Genomic DNA, 24,394 nt, shown 5'->3' on the forward strand with positions numbered 1-24,394 from the left:
TAGCTAACTTATCCTAGTGTTTGCCTACATTATCGGCCTATTACTACCTATGTTAAGGTCTTAGGTCTACATTATTATTATCTACATTTGCCTTAGTAAACCTAATATTAATATACTATCAGTAGAACTACCTACTCCTTCCCTGAAGAGTAAATCTATAAATTAAATACATGCCTACCAAGAATCGCCAACCAGAGAATGCTTTGTTGTTTGGGTGGGGTATAAGGGCCATCCAGCTCAGCCGTCCCGTACGGCCATGCTGGACGTCCTGTGGAACTTTAGGGACCAAATAAATTTCCACATCCTCCCGCCGGCAAAGGTAGGCGCTAAGTCTAAATCAAGTTCACCTTCCGCAAGCCCCCACGGCAGACCCTGGACACGAGTGCCGTCCGGCCACTCTCGTCGAGCAGACTCTGATCTAACCGTCCAGTTTCCCCTGTGTGGACCTCTGGGGGTGTAAACTTGTTGGTTCTGGTGGTCTTAGCACCCTTTCCCTTAACTTTAACATCTTTCGCGTGTCTAGCCTTGACTGAGCGGCTCCGTACTTTCCCACCCAGTGGCCCACATGCCCTGGTAGCCTTTCCTCCCACTGTTACGAGGTTCCCTGGATTTAAAGGCAATTTATCTCCCTCTTTACGTACCCTGTAAAAGTGTTTTCCCAAGGTGGCCGAGCATTCGTCACTACCTACCTGGTTCAGCTTCCCTGGCGGTTCATCGTGTATACTGGTACTCATCACTACTCCCCCAGCTATCATGGGGACAGCTTCTCCTCTATCTGGCGTGGCAGGGAATTCAGGTGGAATCCTGCCACCTATGATGTATCCTACTGGGGATCTGTATAAACCAATTCCTTCCTTAAACGTCCGTCGTGTAGACAGGAAGTCATCTATACGATTGGCTCCCACCAGGATACCTACATTTCTGACTGTGTCAGTGGTAATTCCCTGGTCTGCTAGCTTCACGTCAAGGTCTTTCAATCGCTTAGCTGCTGCAGCAAGACCTCTCGCTGTAATTGCCCTGGGTAATGTCTCTACCACCAAAGCTGTAATGTCTCTGTGATGTCCACCTAATTTGACTGTGACATCCACCACATCATAAGATTTGGGTGGGACCTGACTTATAGCCCCTCCCAACATCATACTCACTTTCTTCGTGGCCTTCAAATTTAATTTAGCCACCAACTTCTTTGTTTTCAAGGATACTTGTGCTCCTGGGTCAAAGAATAATCGGGTTGCTTCGGACCTGTGCCCATTCACAACCTTTGCCATGACTGTAGGTAGGGCAGCACCTCCGTGATTCTCACTCGGATTAGAGACTTCACTCCCACTAATCACGCTGGCTACCATTTCAGTCTCGGACTCACTTTCTATCTCTACCTGAGAGATATCCCTACTAGCTTGGGGTTCCCTTAAATTATTGGGACATAGTGCAGTATGGTGCTTACCTTTGCAACAGACTCGACACTCACTGAGCTGGGTGCCACAGTCTCTCGCATAGTGTTCCCCACAACACTTGAAGCAGAGTCTCAACTCCCTTAGTCTCTGTTGCCTACTGCTCAGTGTTATATACTCCGAGCAACTCGTGCTAGAGTGTTCGCCTTCGCAGAACACTCATATTCTGGCATGAGTGCCTCTAAGGCTCTGCTTAGAGGTTCTTACCTTAGACACCTCTTTACCATAGTACACTCCAACGTTAGTCGTACGAGCTTTAGACTGATCTCTTGAGATCTTTGAGTGACTGTCTGGGTTTTTATGTGGCGATGGTGGTGACTCTTCTCTCACACCTATACTCAAATGAGAAACGAGATCTCCCAACCCCTCAACGATCTGTTGTATTGTGAACCTATTCATCTGATATTTTAAGTGTAACTCATGCACTGTAGTGCCAGCCAGTTTCCTCTGAATCACCTGACTGATGAACCATTCCGACTTACCCCAATCATGTAAATCTTTAAGACTATTCGTCAAACTCATAACTTCGATTCGGAACTTCTCTAGGCTCTGACGATCATGGCGACAAGCCTCTAGATCCAACAACCGATAAAGTATAGCTACCTTTATCTCCTCAGTGTTGCCAAACGTGTCCTTTAATTGGTCTTTGGCATGTTGGTAATTGGTGTCGGTGGTTTGGTAATGCCGGACCAAGTCCAAGGCTTTACTCTTGAGCTGTGAACGTAAATATTGTAACTTGACGGCATCTGACAAATCATCTCTGTCATCTATCTGGGCTTTAAACTGATCCCAGAAAGCAATGTACTCTGTTAAGGTTCCATCAAACGTTGGTAAATTCAACTGGGGCAATCTGGGCAACACATTAACAGGCGTGCTGTTGTTCGTGTTCCTTGAAACATTTGCTGCCCCTGCTGTACCGGCCTTCAAAGTCTTTATTAACTGCCTGCAGAGTCTCAACTCTGCTTTACACTCTGCCCTTCGTTCGTCATAGTCTGTCCGTGCTACTTCGACTGTAAATTCAGCCTCACCTGTAGTATAGGCCTCTGTCTCATAAAGGATAAATGATCTCTCAAAGGCCTCCAGTCTCCATGTATAGACCAAAGATTGTTTTTATATAATATTAAAGATAATTTATGTTAATGTTTATTTCTGTGTCCCGAACTCTTATATTACGACACCAAATGAAATCCCAATTGATGTTTTTTGTAATACTTTTCCTAGATACAGGTTCGGTGGTTAACATCGTTCGTTCCACTCTCTTCCATGACACTGGCCTTCACGCGGCCATGTTGACAGAGCCGTCTGTCATTCAGACCTTGAGAGGAGTCTCAGGTAGTCCGCTGATGGTTCGTGGTCGTATAACGTTAGAACTCGCGGTCCGGGGTCACAAGCTGTCCGCAAAATTCTTAGTCGTTGATATTGTTTTCCCTGGCAACCTGCTTATAGGGTTTAAAACCATGGCAGACCTTAGGATCCACTTAGATCCAGCTGAGTGGAAAGCAGATTTCAATGGGGTGGATGTGCCCTTCTGGGGCGTGTGCTTAGGATCCACTACGTGCTACTCTGTCTCAGAGTATGCACAATGTCTGGAATCGTTGGAAACCGATGGTTTCCATAGCACATTCTCCCCGGGTCGGTCTCTTATCCTGATCAACCTCGCCATCAGCGCTTAGTTACCAGTGAAACTCAGTTTGGGGATGCCAAGTCTAACCTTCACTCTAACTCGAGCACTGTTGTAGAGAACAGCAGTTGTCAAGGCGCAGTATCCCTGTCGGCAGGCGACTCTCTGACTCGTGCCATGGCATCAGCGAGCAGAGTTACCACTTGTACAAAGTATGATATCACTTTGTCAGCTAACTCGCTCACTCCTGTTATGGTGTACGTGAGCAAAGCTTTTGAAGGAGACCATGTGCTGGTTGACAACAACACGTGCCAAATTAAGGGCCTCTCGCTTGAACCGTCCTTGCACACAGTGCAACGTGGTAAGTTGCAAGTCCTTGTTGTCAACATGCACAGTCGAGAATTTCCCCTGCGGAAGAATACCTCACTTGTCGATCTTGTCAGATTCCCTCTCCCGGTGAGAGTGGAGGGTGAAGTCCCAGCTGACCTCCTTGTAAGTGCAGTTCTCCCAGGCGAGTCTGCTGCTGACTCTTCCGACACCTGGCCAGTGCAGGGAGATGATCTAGCTATGACACATTATCCTGAAGAGGTCCCAAAACTTCTCCAGGTTCTCAATCGTGCACGTTCTGTAGTCATGCTAGATGGTGAGTCGATGGGTTTGACCCCACTGATCTCTCACCGTATTCCACCTGACAAAGGTACTAAACCCATTTATGTACCTGTGTATCACCTATCACATGTGCAAAGAGTCTTCGCTGAAGAACTCATTACAAGGATGCTCTGTGATGGAGTTATTGAGAAGTCCATTTCCCCGTGGAATGCTCCTCTCATTCTGGTTCCCAAGAAAGATGGAACCTGGCACCCTGTTATCGATTGCAGGAAACTGAATGTGTGTACCATCCCAGACCACTTTCCGTTGCCAGTTCTGAATGACCTGTTCCAGAACATTGGTGATAATAAGGTCTTTTTAACTCTTGATCTTCTTCAAGGGTTCTGGCAGATCCCCCTCGATGACCAGAGCAAAGAGTTGACAGCTTTCTCTACGCCAACAAGTCATTACCAGGTCAGGAGGATGCCCTTCGGCTTGCGCGGAAGCCCAATCATGTTTAGTCATTTGATGACGACGATTTTCCATACCATCCTAGGTGGCACGCTCATGGTCTCAGTCATGTCGCAAGATGTCCCGACACATGTCGAGAAACTTGACAAGGTATTGGACAAGCTTGCTCAGGCAAACCATAAGGTAAAGCTCTCCAAATGTCATTTCCTCCAGAAGGAAATAAAATTTCTGGGTCACGTTGTGACTCAGAGTGGCATAAAGACAGATGAGTCTAAAATCTCGGCCATGCAGAAATTCCCCAGACCCATTACGGCAGATGCAGTCTGGTCCTTCATAGGCCTGGCAGGTTTCTATCACACCTTTATCGCAGGTTTCTCCACCATTGCTGCACCCCTGACACACTCAAGAAGGATGCCCCTTTTGAGTGGATGTATGATCAAGAACGAGCTTTTGTCACTCTCAAGAACAAGTTAACATCAGCCCCAGTCCTTAGATTCCCTGATTTCACCAAGGCATTTACCTTAATGACTGATGCCAGCAAAGTTGGCATTGGTGCAGTCTTGTCACAGGAATCTAATGGTAAGCAACAGCCTATTGCCTATGCTAGCTGTGTCCTTACTAAAGTGGAAATCAATTACTCAGTGACAGAGCTAGAAGCTTTAGCCATTGTATGGACCTTGAGTCATTTTCGGGATATCTACCATTATCTATCAAGATTTATACGGATCATCTACCTTTATTGGCCCTTTTCGCTAATAAGAACCTCTCAGGAAAGCATGCTCGGTGGTCGCTCACGTTCATTGACTACAACCTTGAAATTTGCTATGTCCCGGGTAAGCAAAATGTTGTAGCTGATGCCCTGTCGAGGCATATAGCATTCGTGAGTGTCGACAACTCGTTCTCTGTTGAGGATCTTGAGACAGCTCAACGGCAGGACCCTGTGTGGTCTCCAGTCCTTCGTTTCCTGACCAAGGAGGACGTTGACTTACAGGTCAAGTCTCCCATTCCACTGAAGGATTTGGTGGTCAACCAAGGAGTACTGTGCCGTGTTGCACAGCTGGTGGACCCAGCAGAACCATATACCAACTGGTGATACCGGAGTCCTGATACCAGCTACTCTTAGGTTGATCCACGATGTCCCAGGTGTAGTGCACCCCGGGAAGGACCACACTATAAAATAGGCATGAATGAAATATTTCTGGCCTAAGATGGCAGCGGACATTGCTAAGCATATACACCAGTGTGTTGTTTGCCTACAGCACAAGGGTACCGTTACAGGTCCTAACCCCATTCTAAAGTATCCCATTACAAAGGAGCCCTGGGAGAGAACTTCTGTCGACCTGTTGACGAACTTCTCGACCTCGGAGAAGGGAAATAAGCACCTGCTTGTAATGGTAGATAACTTGACATGGTACAGTGAATTAGTACCCATTCCTGATTAAACTGCCGAGACTGTTGCTAATGCTTTCCGTGAGCATGTCGTTCTCCGTCGTACCTGCCCACGTGTCCTTCTGTCAGACAATGGGTCTGAGTTCATAAACGCCATAATGCAGGATCTTTGCTTCAGATTTAACATTCACCAAGCGCCAGTAGCTCCACGCCACCCTGCGAGTAATCTTGCTGAACGTACAAATCGCAAAGTCCTGGAGGTGCTCAGGGTAACCGTTAACCCAAGTTGTACTACATGGGATGAGGCTATCCCAGATATTCAGTGTACATTAAACTCCTCCCTCAACAGCTCAATCGGTGAGACACCTCATTTCGCTTTGTATGGTTATGACAAGCGTTTACCGTACGAAATTCTGTTTGCTCCAAATCAACCTACTTAGTACACTGATAACCCCAGTGTAGTAAAGATGCGGACCACGCAGCTTGTTTTCCAGCGGGTACGAGAGAACCTTATGAAAGCTACTGATAGGCTCATGTCTGAGTGCAATGCCCTCGCCAAGGAAAGCAAAGTGGAACCAGGTTGCAAAGTTATGTTGCTCAACCCGGCGCAGACCCCAGGTATGCACAAACATGTCCCTAAATTCGTGGGTCCTTACCGTATCTTCCGACAGCTCCATGGCAATAAGTTCGAGGTGAGGGAGATTGCTACTGGAACTATCAAAGAAGCCCACCTTGATCACATGAAGCATGTGGACCATGTGCAAGCCGAAGCAGAGCTGGAGTCGCGTGCATTGCAACGCCACAATCAGACCAACACTTGGGACAACCCGTCTGATTCTTCTCCCACTAATACTGTTACTGATGAGAGCCCAGTAAGGCTCCATACTTATGGCCTGCGACCCAGGACAACAGTACATTTCTGTGACATTGACGTACCTACTAACTTGTCTGACTCCTACGCTAGCTATGCTAATTGTTTGCTTGCAGAAATGGGTATAAATGCACACACATTGTATAGTTAGTTGATAACGGAGTCAGGGTGGACAACATCATGTAAATATGTAAATAATTTTAAATGGGTACCCAGAGTATAATGAATTCCATGAACATAGTATCATTGTGGGTATGTGCACCCAGTGTCGCTTTTAAAGCCTGTATTATGGTCAGGGCAGTGCTGCCCTTCAAGTCATATGTCACACCTTAGGAAATGCTACTGTCAGTCATTGTTTGCAAATGTGAGGGTGCAACAGCATTCGTAGACGAATAGTCAAGCCTGATGTTCAGCTCTGCGGACAACCTGTATATAGAAGATTTTAGCTCCAGTGCTGATGTCTCCAGGCTCTCTCCTCAATGAAGCTGTGCGGGCAGTCCAGTTTTCTCTTCCTCAGGATGGGAGAGTTTTTTTTTTTTTTTTTTTTTTTTGCCTGTTGCATTTTATGTCCATTTTTGATTTACAAGTGAGCTAAAGCCAGTCCCTCCCTGGGGTAGCTAGTATAAGTAATTCTTTTGCACCTACTAGCCCACCAGTATTGTCGGACACGAGGTGTGTGATTGAGCAAATGTAGACAGCCTGTACTGTCAACACAGACAGCCTATGCTGTCTGCCAGCTTAGTTCATATTTTGCAGCACTCAAGTGCTGCCCTCTCTAGGCCTACCCAGGTCAGTGGGTTGCTGGGCTACTCACTCTCACTTCACGGCCGACTGACTCGAGAGGTACAAGTGCTCCCCTCCACGGACTGGCTATCGGTCATTCCCTCACTTTGCCCATTGTGTATACTCCACTCCTATCCAATTAAAGCCAAACTAGTCCACGGCTTTTTCACTGCTACCTACGCTACCTCCATCAGCACTAAACCGTTGTTCAACAGCAAGGACAGCAATAACATCTGATCGGCTTCAACTTTTAGTGACTGGTTTATCAAATTTGTAAGAAGATAAAATTTATTACTGGAGTGTATAGGTGCCACTTTACCAAACTTGCTTTTAAAAGTAGCTGAGGTCAGTGGTCAGTATGCTGAGGTGAGTGATCACCTGCGATCATAACTGTCCTAAGCTCTCTGGGAGTTAGCATAGGGTGTTACCAAGCACCATGGCCTGTTGTAGTGCTTTAGAATCTCAGGTTCAGGTGTTGAAGAAGGTTCTACTTCTTCAGGAGGAAAATAGAAGGCTGAATCTTCACCTAGATGAGTTTGGGAGTGAGTGTGAGAAGGATTAAGCTGGTAAGGAAGAAATGATCACTAGCAGTGATAGTGGTTCACAGTTCAGGAAGAAGGAAGATGAGGGTTAACAGAGAAGATGTGAAGGTAGGAAATCGATTCTCTGTTCTCCAGGACGAGTGCACTTCAGTGGTCAGTGAGGTTCAAGGTACCACTGATTCCCTTGCTAATCAAGGTAAGAATATTTTAATAGTAGGAGATTCTCAGGTAAGATATATGGTCCATGCTTTTTGTAACAGAGACGGAAAGGTCAGACAGAGTGTGTGCCTTCCTGGAGCTGGTGTTGGATAATATTATGTCAGGTAATGGGAACAAGCCCATTATCTTAGTGCTGGGGGGTAATGACATAGGTAAGGGCAGGAGACAGGAGCTACTGGATAAGTACAGGACAGACATAGAAGTAGTTAGGTCAAAGGGAGGAATCCCAGTCATATGTAGCATCTTGCCTAGAAAGGGAGTGGGCAATGAATGGATGTCTAGGGCAATTGGTATAAGTTGCTGGCTAGACAGATACTGCAAGGAACTTGCAATCCCATTCATTGATAACTGGGACAAATTCTATGGCAAATGTGATATGTATGCAAGGGAAGGGGTTCATTTCTCTGGGGATGGAGTGGTTGCATTAGCCACTGTGATTGGGAGGGTAATTGATGACTTGTCTAGGAATTTAAACTGATAGATTATAAAGGTATGGGTGTTTGTGGGAAACAATGAGGCTGCAGTATTAGGGTTAAAAACAGCAATTACCTGGATACCTCAAGGATATGTTTAAAAGACCAAATTCAAAATAAAGTTGCTAGTAATGGCAAATCAATTGATCAACAAACAAAGAGAGATAGTAGAGGGCAACAAGTGACTAGCTCCCTTAAGGTTTACTATACAAATAGTGGGATTCTAAGAAATAAGATAGGTGAGCTAAGATTACTTGGAAATGTAGGTAATATAGATATTATTGGTATAACAGAGACCTGGTTCAACCTGAAAGATAGAGAAATCCCTTCTGAATGCAACATACACGGTTATAAACTATTCCACAGTGATAGGGTTAACAGTAAGGGTGGTGGAGTGGCGATGTGTGTCAGAGAAAATTTAAATTGTTGTCTTAGACATGATATAAGATTAGAAACACAGAATCTGTTTGGCTACAGTTCCTCGAGGATCGTGACAAATTAATTTTGGGTGTGATTTATAGGCCCCCAAACCTTGATAGGGAGTGCAGTAAGCTGTTATGGGACGAAATTCATAAGGCATCTAGATATGAAAATGTTGTGTTAACGGGAGATTTTAACTTTAGACAAATTGATTGGAGCAATATGACAGGAAATTCTCAGTCGAGTGACTTTCTTGATACGGTTCAGGATTGCTTTTTAGAACAGTTTGTGACAAAACCAACTAGAGGAAACAATCTGCTTGACTTGATTCTTGCCAACAAAGAGTAACTAATTAATAATCTTGAGATTAATGATGAGCTTGGGGAAAGTGATCACAAATCACTTAGTTTCAATATATCATGGAATTACCCAGACAACTGCAATCAAATCTCTGTCCCAGATTTTCGCTTGGCCGACTTCATGGGACTGAAAAATTACCTGGGTGGGCTAAATTGGGATATCCTGATTATGGGTGAGGTAGGTGATCTTGGTTGCCAATATGACGTTTTTCAGAGCATAGTTCTAGCTGCCCAGACAACTTTTGTTCCGAGTAGGGAAATTAGATCTAACAAAAATGATCCCAAATGGATGAACAATAGATTAAAATATCTCATTGGTCAAAAGAGGTACATATATAGGCATGTCAAAAGAGGGGATGCACAGTTAAGAAATCATTATATTCAATTAAAGAGAGAAATAAAGAAAGGAATAAGAAAAGCAAAAAGGGATTATGAGGCTAAGGTCACAAGGGTGCTTTCAGGTATACAGAAGTAAGATTAGGGACAAGATAGGCCCACTTAAGAGCAACCTAGGTCAGGTCACTGACAGTGATAAAGATATGTATGAAATTCTCAATACCTACTTCCTCTCAGTTTATATCCAGTAAAATACTTGCGAAATTCCTAAAATAATAGATTATATATGCACGACTGTGATAGCTAGTGACATGGTTCTCAGACAAAGAGAGAAACTAAACCCTAACAAATCCCCAGGCCACCAGGCCAGACACACTCCCTAACATGGCCGACGCGGCAGGTTGTGTAGCGGGCTAGCTGCGGGATTTTCAAGGATAGCTCTTGGTCAAAGAGGCTGACCAGGTCCCTACTTAACAGAACTCAGTGTGAATGCTTTGAGAAGATACCAGAGCAGCGAACGGACTTCCCAGTGCATCGTTTCAGCGTAAATAGTTGAAGTGTTGTGCAGAAGGTTTGGTGTTGTTGAGTCAGGACCAGTCAGCGCCTCCCCCCCTCTCCGCTGGGGGGGAGGGGGAGGGCGTGTGTAGTAAACAGTGACCCTCTCATAACGCCTCACACCTGCCCGTCTCCCCCGCCTCACCCACCCAACTCCCAGCGCCACCCCATCTATAGAGGGTACTTCTCCCCTAACCCACGATGTCAGCGATGGCACTGCAGGGAGTGCCGGGCTCACAGGAACTTCCACTACAGGGACAGCATCGTGGAGTTCGACCGCGAGGCAGCTGTCAGGTGTGCCACAGGCAGTGTGTACTCAGTTCCTCAAGCTTCAACATCCGTGCACACGAGGGCCTGGGATCTTCAGTCAACTTGGCGTCCACCAGGACGTTGCCATGTCCCTAGGACAGCTCTCCATCGGGCTGCTAACGGAGCCACTGGCTTCTTGGACCTCTTGGGGAGGGTCGATGGTGCTCGTGCAAGCAGCAGATCCCGGGGCAACTTGCTGCTGTTTGCAATGGCTGTCTGCCGAGGAGAGACAGGCACCTAGCAACATCTGTTGTTGGGGCAATGGATGAATTCCCTGCTATGTTTGTTAACTGCTCATTACTCTGTAATTTGTCTATGATTGTAATCATGTGATAACGTGTTTATCATTCATTACCTTTGAAACTTGTCATGATTTTGACCAGCTCTACTTGGAGCTCATTACCTTTGTAAATTCTCATGATTAATGTGTTTATGATTCATTACCTTTGCAATTATTCATGAGTGTGACCAGCTCTACCTGGAGCTCATTACCTTTGTAACTTGGTCATGATTATGACCAGATCTAGTTCATTACCTTTGTAACTTGGTCATGATTATGACCAGATCTAGTTCATTACCTTTGTAACTTGCTCAGCTATCAAAACTTTGGAGTCCAGTCCCTGGACCAATTATGTACCTCTGTAATCTTTTGACTACCGCCCACAGGATGGGTATGGGGTGCATAATAAACATATTAAACTGAAACTAAACACCAGGCCACCGGTGGCCCGGTGGCCTGGTGGCTAAAGCTCCCGCTTCACACACGGAGGGCCCGGGTTCGATTCCCGGCGGGTGGAAACATTTCGACACGTTACCTTACACCTGTTGTCCTGTTCACCTAGCAGCAAATAGGTACCTGGGTGTGGTACCTGGTGTGGGTCGCATCCTGGGGGACAAGATTAAGGACCCCAATGGAAATAAGTTAGACAGTCCTCGATGACGCACTGACTTTCTTGGGTTATCCTGGGTGGCTAACCCTCCGGGGATTAAAAATCCGGAGGATTTTATCTTATGATCTTATCTTATGAACTGTTTGGAAGGGTGTTAAAGGAATGTAAAGAGGAAACTTGGAAAATGGCAAATGTAATACCTATTTACAAGGCAAGTGACAGGTCCATAGTGTGAAAATTTATGGAATCAATAACTGCTGAAGCAATTTGTAGCCATCTTGATAGGCATAGACTGATTAAAGAATCTCAACACGGTTTACTTTTTCGCTAAGGTGTTTGAGATGGTAGATCATGGTAATGAATATGATATTGTATATATTGTTTTCAGTAAGGCTCTCGATAGGGTTCCACATCAGAGGCTATTGAGGAAACTTAAGGCACACGGAAAAGGAGGAGAATTTTTTTTCTGGGTGACAAATAGGCAGCAGAGAGTTTGCATAAATGGGGAGAAATCAGAATGAGGGCAAGTCACAAGTGGTGTTCCGCAGGGGTCAGTGTTGGGCCCGTTGTTGTTCACAATTTACATAAACGACATAGATGAGGGACTAAATAGCGACATTAGCAAATTTGCTGATGACACCAAAATAGGCTGTCCACTTCATTCTAATTAGGACACCAGAGCACTCCAGGATGATTTGAATAGACTGATGCAATGGTCGGAGAAGTGGCAGATGCATATAATATAGACAAATGCAAAGTTCTAGATGTTGGACAGGTAAATAACCATGTGACATATAAACTAAATAATGTAGATCTTAATACTACTGATTGCGAAAAGAATTTAGGAGTTCTGGTTAGCAGTAATCTAAAACCAAGACAACAGTGCATTAGTGTTCGCAATAAAGTTAACACAATTCTTGGCATCATATCTAGAAGTATAAATAATAGAAGTCCTCAGGTTGTTCTTCAACTCTATATATCTTTGGTTAGGCCTCATTTAGACTATGCTGCTCAGTTTTGGTCACTGTATTACAGAATGGATATAAATGCTTTGGAAAAAGTACAGAGTAGGATGACATAGTTGATCCCATGTATCAGAAATCTTCCCTATGAGGATAGACTGAGGGCCCTGAATCTGCACTCTCTCGGAAGGCGTAGACTTAGGGGGGATATGATCGAGGTGTATAAATGGAAAACAGGAATAAATAAAGGGGATGTAAGTAGCGTGCTGAAAATTTCGAGGCAAGACAGGACTCGCAGAAATGGTTTCAAGTTGGAAAAATTCAGATTCAGGAAGGATATAGGAAAGCACTGGTTTGGTAATAGAGTTGTGGATGAGTGGAACAAGCTCTCGAGTACAGTTATTGAGGCTAAAACGTTGTGTAGTTTTAAAAATAGGTTAGATAAATACATGAGTGGATGTGGGTGGGTGTGAGTTGGATCTCACTAGCTTGTGCTGCTGGGTCTGGTGCCATAAGATAAGATAAGATAAGATTTCGTTCGGATTTTTAACCCCGGAGGGTTAGCCACCCAGGATAACCCAAGAAAGTCAGTGCATCATCGAGGACTGTCTAACTTATTTCCATTGGGGTCCTTAATCTTGTCCCCCAGGATGCGACCCACACCAGTCGACTAACACCCAGGTACCTATTTGCTGCTAGGTGAACAGGACAACAGGTGTAAGGAAACGTGTCGAAATGTTTCCACCCGCCGGGAATCGAACCCGGGCCCTCCGTGTGTGAAGCGGGAGCTTTAGCCACCAGGCCACCGGGCCACCATGTTCTTTCCTTGAGTGGAGGTGACCAGACTGGACGGGTCATCGGGCTAAACCGGGGGGGAGGACATGGACCTGCTCCGCATGGGTCAGTAGGCCTGTTGCAGTGTTCCTTCTTTCTTATGTTCATATGTTTCGCGTGTGCCTCTTCCCAACTGTTTCCATCTTTAAAGACTGATGAATCCCACAGCCGGGATGATGCCCATTAGTTTAGTTTTGTAGATACAGTTGACAACTTCATAATGGAGTTAATACATATTGAAAGATTTATTCTTAGCATTAACTGAAGAATGTTTCTCTGGTCGTCTTCAGCATTATTGGACATTATATGAAAAGTGAATTTTACCAATTATATTAAACAAATTACTTACCCAACAGCTACTGGAAAAATTACTGATAATTTTGACTCTATAAGCGATGGTGTAGTTCAATTAGATATAGTTTAGGATTAATATTTTTCTGAGTAACAGCCAGTTTGTCAACTTTAATATATTATCAAACTTGAAATTTTGATTTTGCGACGATAATTCTTGAATGTGGAATTTAATCAGTTTGAAAACTTCATTATAAATCTATGTTATCTATAGAATGTTTAGGTGATAATTTTCCATATTTTACTTCATCTCTCATCTAACATTACCTGAAAATTTCAATAACTTAAAAACACAACTATTAAACATTTTTCTTACTTAGATATAAATAAATTGAAAAAGTATATAAGCGAAAAAGACACCTGAGAAATATTAAAAATTCGCATTTTCAAAGTATTACATAATATAATGTGTTTAATTCATATTATGGTATTGTAGCCGACGGTTATATTATTGATTCACCAAATATTCATAAAATTAATAATAAATGGTTATAACTGACCATAATTTTTAAAGGGGGGACCGGTAAGCCAGAAAGTTGATTTATTACTTATGAACTAATGTAGTAAAGTAATTATTTTATTTCTTAATGATACTGTTTGTTATGAATCTTTATTAGCTGATATATAACAAGAATAATTGTTATATATTTGTACTGTGTTGGCACAAATTTGTCAAGCTTTAAACACAGTTAACAAACTTTAAATTATTGGTTTTATTATGATAACTCGAGAATGCATCTTCATATCAACACCAAACTTGCACCATTTATGTGTTTTTCTCAAAAAAAGTTTTGCATTAATATTAGGTAGAGTATGTTTTAATTTTCCAAATTTACAAGACGACATTCGTGCATTAACCGCACTCTGTACTATTCCTTTTTCTCTTACATCTAAGTGGACGGGGTTGAGCTTACAGGATATGGGAATACTTTCCTGGTATTATGTAGTGACCAAGTTATATCTGGCTATTGTGTATCACTCGGAGGTTAACATGAAGTAACTACCTGATTTAATTAATATCTCTCACAAGCTTCCGTATTTAACTAAACAAAGCCTCATACGTTTTTTTAACAGCATAACTATAGTCAGGTTTATGCTAATATTTGTATATATTGATCCTTCCTGATCAATTTTATAGACTGACAAGTCTGGTTGTATCATAATAACTTTAAAAAGCCTCTCCTGATCAACAGTAAATATTGATATAAATAACGGGTTTGTGTCAACCATCTTCATATATTTTTGTAATGTCACCTTTGCATTATTTATAACACTTTTAGTATATTTTTTAAAGTTTATATGCACACTTCAACACTTATCACTCATAAGTTACTTGCATCATTATCATTCATATTTAAGTAATACTTTAAAAATAGTTTGAATTGTTCATGTTGTGTTTTAGTGTCAACTTGTCAATATTATTTTGAGAAAGCTGTTTTAAATGGCTTGAATCTTCAATAATATTTGCATCTTAATAAAGTGACGATTTACAACAAGTGTCCAGGGAAGTAGGTTGTGCCCAAGGGTTAGGCAAGCGAAGAATTCCCTTCTTGGGGTCTTAATACTTGGGAATTCTTCGCTTGCCTAATCCTTGGGCACAACCTACTTCCACATTGACAAATGTGACACCACCTATGACTGCTGCACCTCTCCTGCCATACGGTTTATAAGCTACTTCTCCGCTCATATGCAGTATTCTATTCAAGATTGGATTGACCACATCGACTCAAGGTTGAGGGACTGATTACCTCATTCTCCTCCTGCTCTTCACGATTCTCCTTTGTATGGACTGATGAAGCCACGTTTCCTCGATAAAGATGCTCAAGAGTTGCACATGTGTCTAATTTATCAACATCTCGGTTCTCTGAACCATTCATCTACATGAAACAAATCTGATATTGATGAAAGTTAAGACACATATGCAACATCTGATTATCTTTATTGTAGACGTTTCGCCAATGGATGGCGAAACGCCTACAATAAAGATAACCAGATGTTGCATGTGTGCCTTAACTTTCATCTTGTCGGTATTGTATACCTTTCTTGCACAAATCTGATATTATTACATCGTGCAGTACTAGTTTATTCCCTGCCTAGCTCTTCAAAATGAAAATGATAAGCTTACCTTGCCAGTCCTCCCAGAACCACGCGGAACCAAAGGAAGGCACAGAAAATACGCCCCAGTGGATGAAGATACCAATCTTGGCTCCGTCGTACCAAGTGGGTAGCGGCCTCGTGTCCAGGGACTCCCAAGTTGGTTGGTATTGTGTGTTAGCCAGCCCTGTCAATGACACTTGTCAAGTGTTTGAAAGGATGCGACACATAGTACTGTGGTATTTACTGACATTAATGGTAAATTAGACACATGTGCAACTTTTGGGTATCTATATTGAGGAAACGTTTCGCCACACAGTGGCTTCATCAGCCCATACAAAGGAGAAAGGTGAAGAACAGGAGGAGAATGAGGTAATCAGTCCCTCAACCTTGAGAAGATGTAGTCATTCCATCAATCTTGAATAGGATACAGCACATCATCTCAAGGTTGAGGGACTGATTACCTCATTCTCCTCCTGTTCTTCATGTTTCTCCTTTGTATGGACTGATGAAGCCACTGTGTGGCGAAACGTTTCCTTAATAAAGATACCCAAGAGTTGCACATGTGTCTAATTTATCAACGTGTCGGTTCTCTGAACCATTCATCTATAATTGACATTTATCTCTCACGACTTAAGAGTGTCATAAACATACACTAAATTAAGTCAGCTATTCAGTCATGAAGGTAACTAAGAAGGTAAGTAACTAAGAAGGTAAGTAACTAAGAAGGTAAGTAACTAAGAAGGTAAGTAACTAAGAAGGTAAGTAAATAAGAAGGTAAGTAACTAAGAAGGTAAGTAAATAAGAAGGTAAGTAACTAAGAAGGTAAGTAACTAAGAAGGTAAGTAAATAAGAAGGTAAGTAACTAAGAAGGTAAGTAACTAAGAAGGTAAGTAACTAAGAAGGTAAGTAACTAAGAAGGTAAGTAACTAAGAAGGTAAGTAACTAAGAAGGTAAGTAACTAAGAAGGTAAGTAACTAAGAAGGTAAGTAACTAAGAAGGTAAGTAACTAAGAAGGTAAGTAACTAAGAAGGTAAGTGACTAAGAAGGTAAGTAAATAAGAAGGTAAGTAACTAAGAAGGTAAGTAACTAAGAAGGTAAGTAACTAAGAAAGTACGTAACTAAGAAGGTAAGTAACTAAGAAGGTAAGTAACTAAGAAGGTAAGTAACTAAGAAGGTAAGTAAATAAGAAGGTAAGTAACTAAGAAGGTAAGTGACTAAGAAGGTAAGTAACTAAGAAGGTAAGTGACTAAGAAGGTAAGTAACTAAGAAGGTAAGTAACTAAGAAGGTAAGTAACTAAGAAGGTAAGTGACTAAGAAGGTAAGTGACTAAGAAGGTAAGTAACTAAGAAGGTAAGTAAATAAGAAGGTAAGTAACTAAGAAGGTAAGTGACTAAGAAGGTAAGTAACTAAGAAGGTAAGTGACTAAGAAGGTAAGTAACTAAGAAGGTAAGTAACTAAGAAGGTAAGTAACTAAGAAGGTAAGTGACTAAGAAGGTAAGTAACTAAGAAGGTAAGTGACTAAGAAGGTAAGTAAATAAGAAGGTAAGTAACTAAGAAGGTAAGTAACTAAGAAGGTAAGTAACTAAGAAAGTACGTAACTAAGAAGGTAAGTAACTAAGAAGGTAAGTGACTAAGAAGGTAAGTAACTAAGAAGGTAAGTAACTAAGAAGGTAAGTAACTTAGAAGGTAAGTAACTAAGAAGGTAAGTAACTAAGAAGGTATGTAACTAAGAAGGTAAGTAACTAAGAAAGTAACTAAGAAGGTAACTAAGAAGGTAAGTAACTAAGACGATAAGTAACTAAGAAGGTAAGTAACTAAGAAGGTACGTAACTAAGAAGGTAAGTAACTAAGAAGGTAAGTAACTAAGAAGGTAAGTAACTAAGAAGGTAAGTAACTAAGAAGGTACATAACTAAGAAGGTAAGTAACTAAGAAGGCAAGTAACTAAGAAGGTATGTAACTAAGAAGGTAAGTAACTAAGAAGGTAAGTAACTAAGAAGGTAAGTAACTAAGAAGGTAAGTAACTAAGAAGGCAAGTAACCAAGAAGGTAAGTAACTAAGAAGGTACGTAACTCAGAAGGTAAGTAACTAAGAAGGTAAGTAACTAAGAAAGTAACTAAGAGGGTAAGTAACTAAGAAGGTAAGTAACTAAGAAGGTAACTAAGAAAGTTACTTAGAAGGTAAGTAACTAAGAAGGTAAGTAACTAAGAAGGTAAGTAACTAAGAAGGTACGTAACTAAGAATGTAACTGAGAAGGTAAGTAACTGAGAAGGTAAGTAACTAAGAAGGTAAGTAACTAAGAAGGTAAGTAATTAAGAAGGTAAGTAACTATGAAGGTATGTAACTAAGAAAGTAATTAAAAAGGTAAGTAACTAAGAAGGTACGTAACTAAGAAGGTAACTAAGAAGGTAAGTAACTAAGAAGGTAAGTAACTAAGAAGGTAAGTAACTAAGAAGGTAAGTAACTAAGAAGGCAAGTAACCAAGAAGGTAAGTAACCAAGAAGGTAAGTAACTAAGAGGGTAAGTAACTAAGAGGGTAAGTAATTAAGAAGGTAAGTAACTAAGAAGGCAAGTAACCAAGAAGGTAAGTAACTAAGAAGGTAAGTAACTAAGAAGGTAAGTAACTAAGAAGGCAAGTAACTAAGAAGGTAAGTAACTAAGAAGGTAAGTAACTAAGAAGGCAAGTAACCAAGAAGGTAAGTACTAAGAAGGTAAGTAATTAAGAAGGTAAGTAACTAAGAAGGCAAGTAACCAAGAAGGTAAATAACTAAGAGGATAAGTAACTAAGAGGGTAAGTAACTAAGAAGGCAAGTAATCAAGAAGGTAAGTAACTAAGAAGGTAAGTAACTAAGAAGGTAAGTAACTAAGAAGGCAAGTAACCAAGAAGGTAAGTAACTAAGAAGGTAAGTAACTAAGAAGGTAAGTAACTAAGAAGGTAAGTAACTAAGAAGGGAAGTAACCAAGAAGGTAAGTAACTAAGAGGGTAAGTAACTAAGAAGGTAAGTAACTAAGAAGGTAAGTAACTAAGAAGGCAAGTAACCAAGAAGGTAAGTAACTAAGAAGGTAAGTAACCAAGAAGGTAAGTAACTAAGAAGGTAAGTAACTAAGAAGGGAAGTAACCAAGAAGGTAAGTAACTAAGAGGGTAAGTAACTAAGAAGGTAAGTAACTAAGAAGGTAAGTAACTAAGAAGCCAAGTAACCAAGAAGGTAAGTAACTAAGAAGGTAAGTAACCAAGAAGATAAGTAACTAACGAATCCTGGAATCAGTCTGATATTTTCCATAGAGGTAACTAGTGCTGTCATCATGACATCACTTCAGCTACACTGGTACAACAAGGCAAGAAAATTCCGCAAAACTCATGAAACAGAAACGTTTCAGTTTATTATACAAATTAATAAAAGTTTGTTTGTGTGTTGTGTGAAGGAAGATGATGACACATTACCTAATAACTCACTGCCACAACATCTGCCTTCATTAGTTCGGCCTAATTACCCGATCTCCTTTAATAATAAACTATTCCTCTCAAAATTTATACAAATTGATAGAAATATTTTTTCATTGATAATGATGTGAAAACAAAATATGTTAGTCAAAACGTAACTTAAACACCTAACTTTACTTAACTTAATGTAACTTTTTTTTAGCAATATCTTTCTACATATATTATGGATCAGTTTAAATTTAATATTATTTAACATAAAATTTATTTTTCTTTATGTTCAGATTAATTTCTGCTGATTTATGATAAAACAAATTGTCATTCTGATAATTCATTCTGCTCCCAGTTTGGTGTACTAGCCTCCACAAGCAGTATATATCATTGTAACCACAAATGAGTGGTATTTAATCACTAACAACACTGTGACTAGCAAGTACACAAAACGGTCAATAGAATGAAATTAGCTCTGCGGCACCCACTCCATCGTATGTCCTCGGATCACGGTACAACACCTAGCTTTGCTGGGTGCGTGATCTTTGTAGGATTGGGTGGTAATATGGGTTAGAGCTTCGGGGAATTTTTGCTGACCATGAGGCAGGCTATTGCGACCCCTGAATGGGTTACAATGTATATAATGTATATTACCTGTTCATATCATTTTATTTTGCTTATATTTGCGATATTAGCTAAATCGTAAATATATTGCTTTATATTATTGTTTGACTTAGATATATTATTAGGTAGGATGTAACATTTATATATTATTCAGTGCTCATAGTTCGAGTGTTAAGTAGCTAACAGCATTGTCTAACTATCGCTCCGCTTGTTTCCCTGCCGGCTTCTGTGTTGCTTGGCAGCAGGAGTCCACGAAGAGTCATGTGATCAGGAGTGAGGGTCGGTCTGGCCTGTGCTAGCGATTGTCTGTTTGGCATGCCTTCCAACAAGACGGCCTCTCCAACTCTGCCTTGTAGGCCCTTGTTGGAAGATCGTCTCTGTCGCTTTCTTGTTGTTGGTTCTGTGTAACACTGTTCACAGAACATAGCCTAGACTTAGTGATTTTTGACGTTGCACTGAGGTTGTGTGATGCATAGACACTCTGAGAAACTCAGATCCTGAGCTGTAGCTTCTGACCTAATTTGTACTGGTATCTGTGTACTGTCACAGTCGGGGATTTTCTAACGATGAACTTAGATTCAGTAGTATGGGAGTTTTGTGACTTTTGTGGAGGATCTGCAGATGGTCCCTACTTAGTGTCATTATATTATCTCCTTGTTCCTGATTCTGTGTTGCTGTTGCTTGTTATATTGCTGTTCGGTTTAACAGTCGCTTTATTGTTCAAGCAAGCTGTTCTGATTGCCAGGTTGGTCAAGAAGTTAGTTTATGTGAGGACTTTTAGTCAGTCACTGGTTAAGTCTAGTCGAGTCTTGAGACATAGCGAACTACTCAGAGCACTTACACACATACACACAAACTTACTTGTATATATATGTATTATGTTATTAAATGCTAACAATGTACCACACGGTACTTAAAAGCCATTAAGATGTGATATGTGCCTTCAGCACAATACTACTGTACACGAGAGAAGTGTAGGAACTTGAATCCTATAATATAGTTAATTGATTATTATAATTTACTTTGATCTTATACGCCCAGATAACTTTAATGTTATTAATAATGTTATTAAATTTTAATTTATTTAGTTACTAGCCTACCAGTTGTAATCCTGAAGCACTATTGAATCTTACTAAATTCTAATGGATAATTGGACCAGGATACTGACTACTTGTTACAAAAACCCAGTAACAGGCTGGATGCTAGAAGGGCAGTCCTTTCTAGTATTCACTGGAGATCTCTGTCATTACTAGATATCGCGTTTTTTGTAACACAGGCCAAAACAACACGGGTTCGAGCCCTCGGCTAGTCACAGTGTTGTTTGGAGTACTAGCCTTACGAGCAGGGATGAGAATGAAATTACCTTAGCAGCTCCCACACCTCCGTATGCCCTCGGGTGGTGGCCCACAGCTAGCTCTGCTGGCTACGCCATTCTTGTAAGGTTGGGGGTCCTGTGGTTTAAAGCGTCACGTGGTTCTCGCCTACCATGAGGCAGGCCAGTACAACATAGGTTCGAATCCTTGGCTAGCACAGTGTTATTGATCAATACCACTCATCCGTGGTGTGTGTGTGTGTGTGTGTGTGTGTGTGTGTGTGTGTGTGTGTGTGTACTCACCTAATTGTACTCACCTAATTGTGGTTGCAGGGGTCGAGACTCAGCTCCTGGCCCCGCCTCTTCACTGATCGCTACTGGATCCTCTCTCTCTCTCTGCTTCCTGAGCTTTGTCAAACCTCTTCTTAAAACTATGTATGGTTCCTGCCTCCACTACTTCACTTGCTAGGCTATTCCACTTGCTGACTACTCTATGACTGAAGAAATACTTCCTAACGTCCCTGTGACTCGTCTGAGTCTTCAGCTTCCAGTTGTGACCCCTTGTCCCTGTGTCCCCTCTCTGGAACATCCTATCTCTGTCCACCTTGTCTATTCCCCGCAGTATCTTATATGTTGTTATCATGTCTCCCCTGACCCTTCTGTCCTCCAGTGTCGTCAGTCCGATTTCCCTTAACCTTTCCTCGTACGACATTCCCTTGAGCTCTGGGACTAGCCTTGTTGCAAACCTTTGTACTTTCTCTAACTTCTTGACGTGCTTGACCAGGTGTGGGTTCCAGACTGGTGCTGCATACTCCAGTATGGGCCTAACATACACAGTGTACAGTGTCTTGAACGATTCCTTATTAAGGTATCGGAACGCTATTCTCAGGTTTGCCAGGCGCCCGTATGCTGCAGCGGTTATTTGGTTGATGTGTGCCTCCGGTGATGTGCTCGGTGTTATGGTCACCCCAAGGTCTTTCTCCCTGAGTGAGGTTTGTAGTCTTTGTCCACCTAGCCTATACTCTGTCTGCGGTCTTCTTTGCCCCTCCCCAATTTTCATGACTTTGCATTTGGCTGGATTGAATTCGAGAAGCCAGTTACTGGACCACATGTCCAGCCTCTCCAGGTCTCTTTGCAGTCCTGCCTCATCCTCGTCCGATTTAATTCTTCTCATCAACTTCACGTCATCTGCGAACAGGGACAGTTCAGAGTCTATTCCTTCCATCATGTCGTTCACATATATCAAAAATAGCACTGGTCCTAGAACTGACCCCTGTGGGACCCCGCTCGTAACAGGCACCCACTGTGATACTTCTTCACGTACCATGACTCGTTGCTGCCTCCCTGTCAGGTATTCCCTTATCCATTGCAGTGCCCTTCCTTTTACATGTGCCTGATCCTCCAGCTTCTGCACTAATCTCTTGTGGGGAACTGTGTCAAAGGCCTTCCTGCAGTCTAGGAAAACGCAATCTACCCAACCCTCTCTCTCGTGTCTTACTTCTGTTACCTTGTCATAAAACTCCAGGAGGTTTGTGATACAAGATTTGCCTTCGATGAACCCATGCTGGTTTTCATTTATAATCTTGTTCCTTTCCAGGTGTTCGACCACTCTCCTCCTGATAATCTTCTCCATGACTTTGCACACAATACATGTCAGAGACACAGGTCTGTAGTTTAGTGCCTCGTTTCTGTTTCCTTTCTTAAATATGGGGACTACATTAGCTGTCTTCCATTTCTCAGGTAGTTGCCCAGTTTCAAGGGATGTGTTGAAGATTGTGGTTAGAGGCACACACAGCATCTCTGCTCCTTTTCTAAGGACCCATGGGGAGATGTTGTCCGGTCCCATCGCCTTTGAGGTGTCAAGGTCACTTAAGAGCTTCTTCACCTCCTCCTCAGTTGTTCGTATGTCATCCAACACTTGTTGGTATATTCCCTCTTGATGTTCCCTTCTGTGCTGTCTTCCCACAGCCCTTCCTGTCTCTACTGTAAAAACTTCCTTAAATCTCCTGTTCAGCTCCTCGCATACCTCCTGATCATTTCTTGTGAGTTCTCCACCTTCTGTCCTTAATCTGATCACCTGGTCTTTGACTGTTGTCTTCCTCCTGATGTGGCTATACAACAGTTTCGGGTCAGTCTTGATTCTCGATGCTATGTCATTTTCATACTGTCGCTGGGCCTCCCTCCTTACCTGTGCGTACTCATTCCTGGCTCTGCGACTGATCTCCCTATTTTCGTGTGTTCTCTGCCTTCTGTACTTTTTCCATTCTCTATTGCACTTTGTTTTTGCCTCCTTACACCGTCGGGTGAACCAGGGGCTTGTTCTGGTTTTCCCGTTGTTACTGTTGCCCTTGGGAATGAACCTTTCCACTGCCTCCTTGCATTTTGTTGCTACATATTCCATCATTTCATTTACTGGCTTTCCTGCCAGTTCTCTGTCCCACTGGACCTCCCGCAGGAAGTTCTTCAACCCTATGTGGAGAGAATAACAGGAGTCTGTTATTCTCTCCACTTGCAGCTCTACTATGTATTCAAAGCACAGAACCACGTGGTCGCTAGCTCCTAGGGGACTCTCATACTTGATGTCCTCAATGTCTGAGCTGCCCAGGGTGAACACAAGGTCCAATCTTGCTGGTTCATCCTCCCCTCTCACTCTGGTAGTGTCCTTAACATGTTGGTGCATGAGGTTTTCCAGCACCACGTCCAACATCCTGGCTCTCCATGTTTCGGGACCCCCATGTGGCTCCAGGTTTTCCCAGTCAATCTCCCTGTGGTTGAAATCCCCCATAACCAGCAACTTTGCTCTGCTGGAGTGAGCTCTTCTTGCCACCTCAGCAAGTGTGTCCACCATTGCTCTGTTGCTCTCTTCATATTCCTCTCTTGGCCTCCTGCAGTTCTGTGGTGGATTATACATCACTGCAATGACCACTTTGTGTTCCCCAGACTGAAGTGTACCTGCTATGTAGTCTCTTTCTCCCGTCTCATCTATTCCTTCCATTTTCTCGAATTTCCATCTGTTTTTTACGAGCAGAGCAACCCCACCTCCCCCCCTGCCCCTTCTATCTTTCCTCATGATCTGGTATCCTGTTGGGAAGATTGCATCTGTTATTGTCTCCATGAGTTTTGTTTCTGTAACTGCTATGATGTCTGGGGACTTCTCATTGATTCTTTCTTGCCATTCCTCATGTTTATTCGTTAATCCATCTGCATTTGTGTACCAAACCTTCAACTTCTGTTCTAATACTGTAACTGTGGTGCGGGGGGTGGAAACAGAGGGATCGGTGTGTGATGGTTGGTTTGAATTGTTCAGTTGCCTTGGGGGTGTCGTGGCTGGAGTCCTTCTGCAGGTGTTTCTGGGGGGTGCACTTGTCCTTCCATTTGATCCTGGGTTATTCTGCTCTCCTTTTTCATTTCCTCCCATTTCTCCTTTCGTTTTTGAACTCTCTCTTTCATTGTCTTCCTTTCGTCCTGTGTTCTGTCTCGGTCGAGGTACACACTCCGGAACTCCTGC

The sequence above is a fragment of the Cherax quadricarinatus genome, chromosome 7, assembly GCF_038502225.1.
Source record: "Cherax quadricarinatus isolate ZL_2023a chromosome 7, ASM3850222v1, whole genome shotgun sequence".
Taxonomy (NCBI): Eukaryota; Metazoa; Arthropoda; class Malacostraca; order Decapoda; family Parastacidae; genus Cherax; species Cherax quadricarinatus.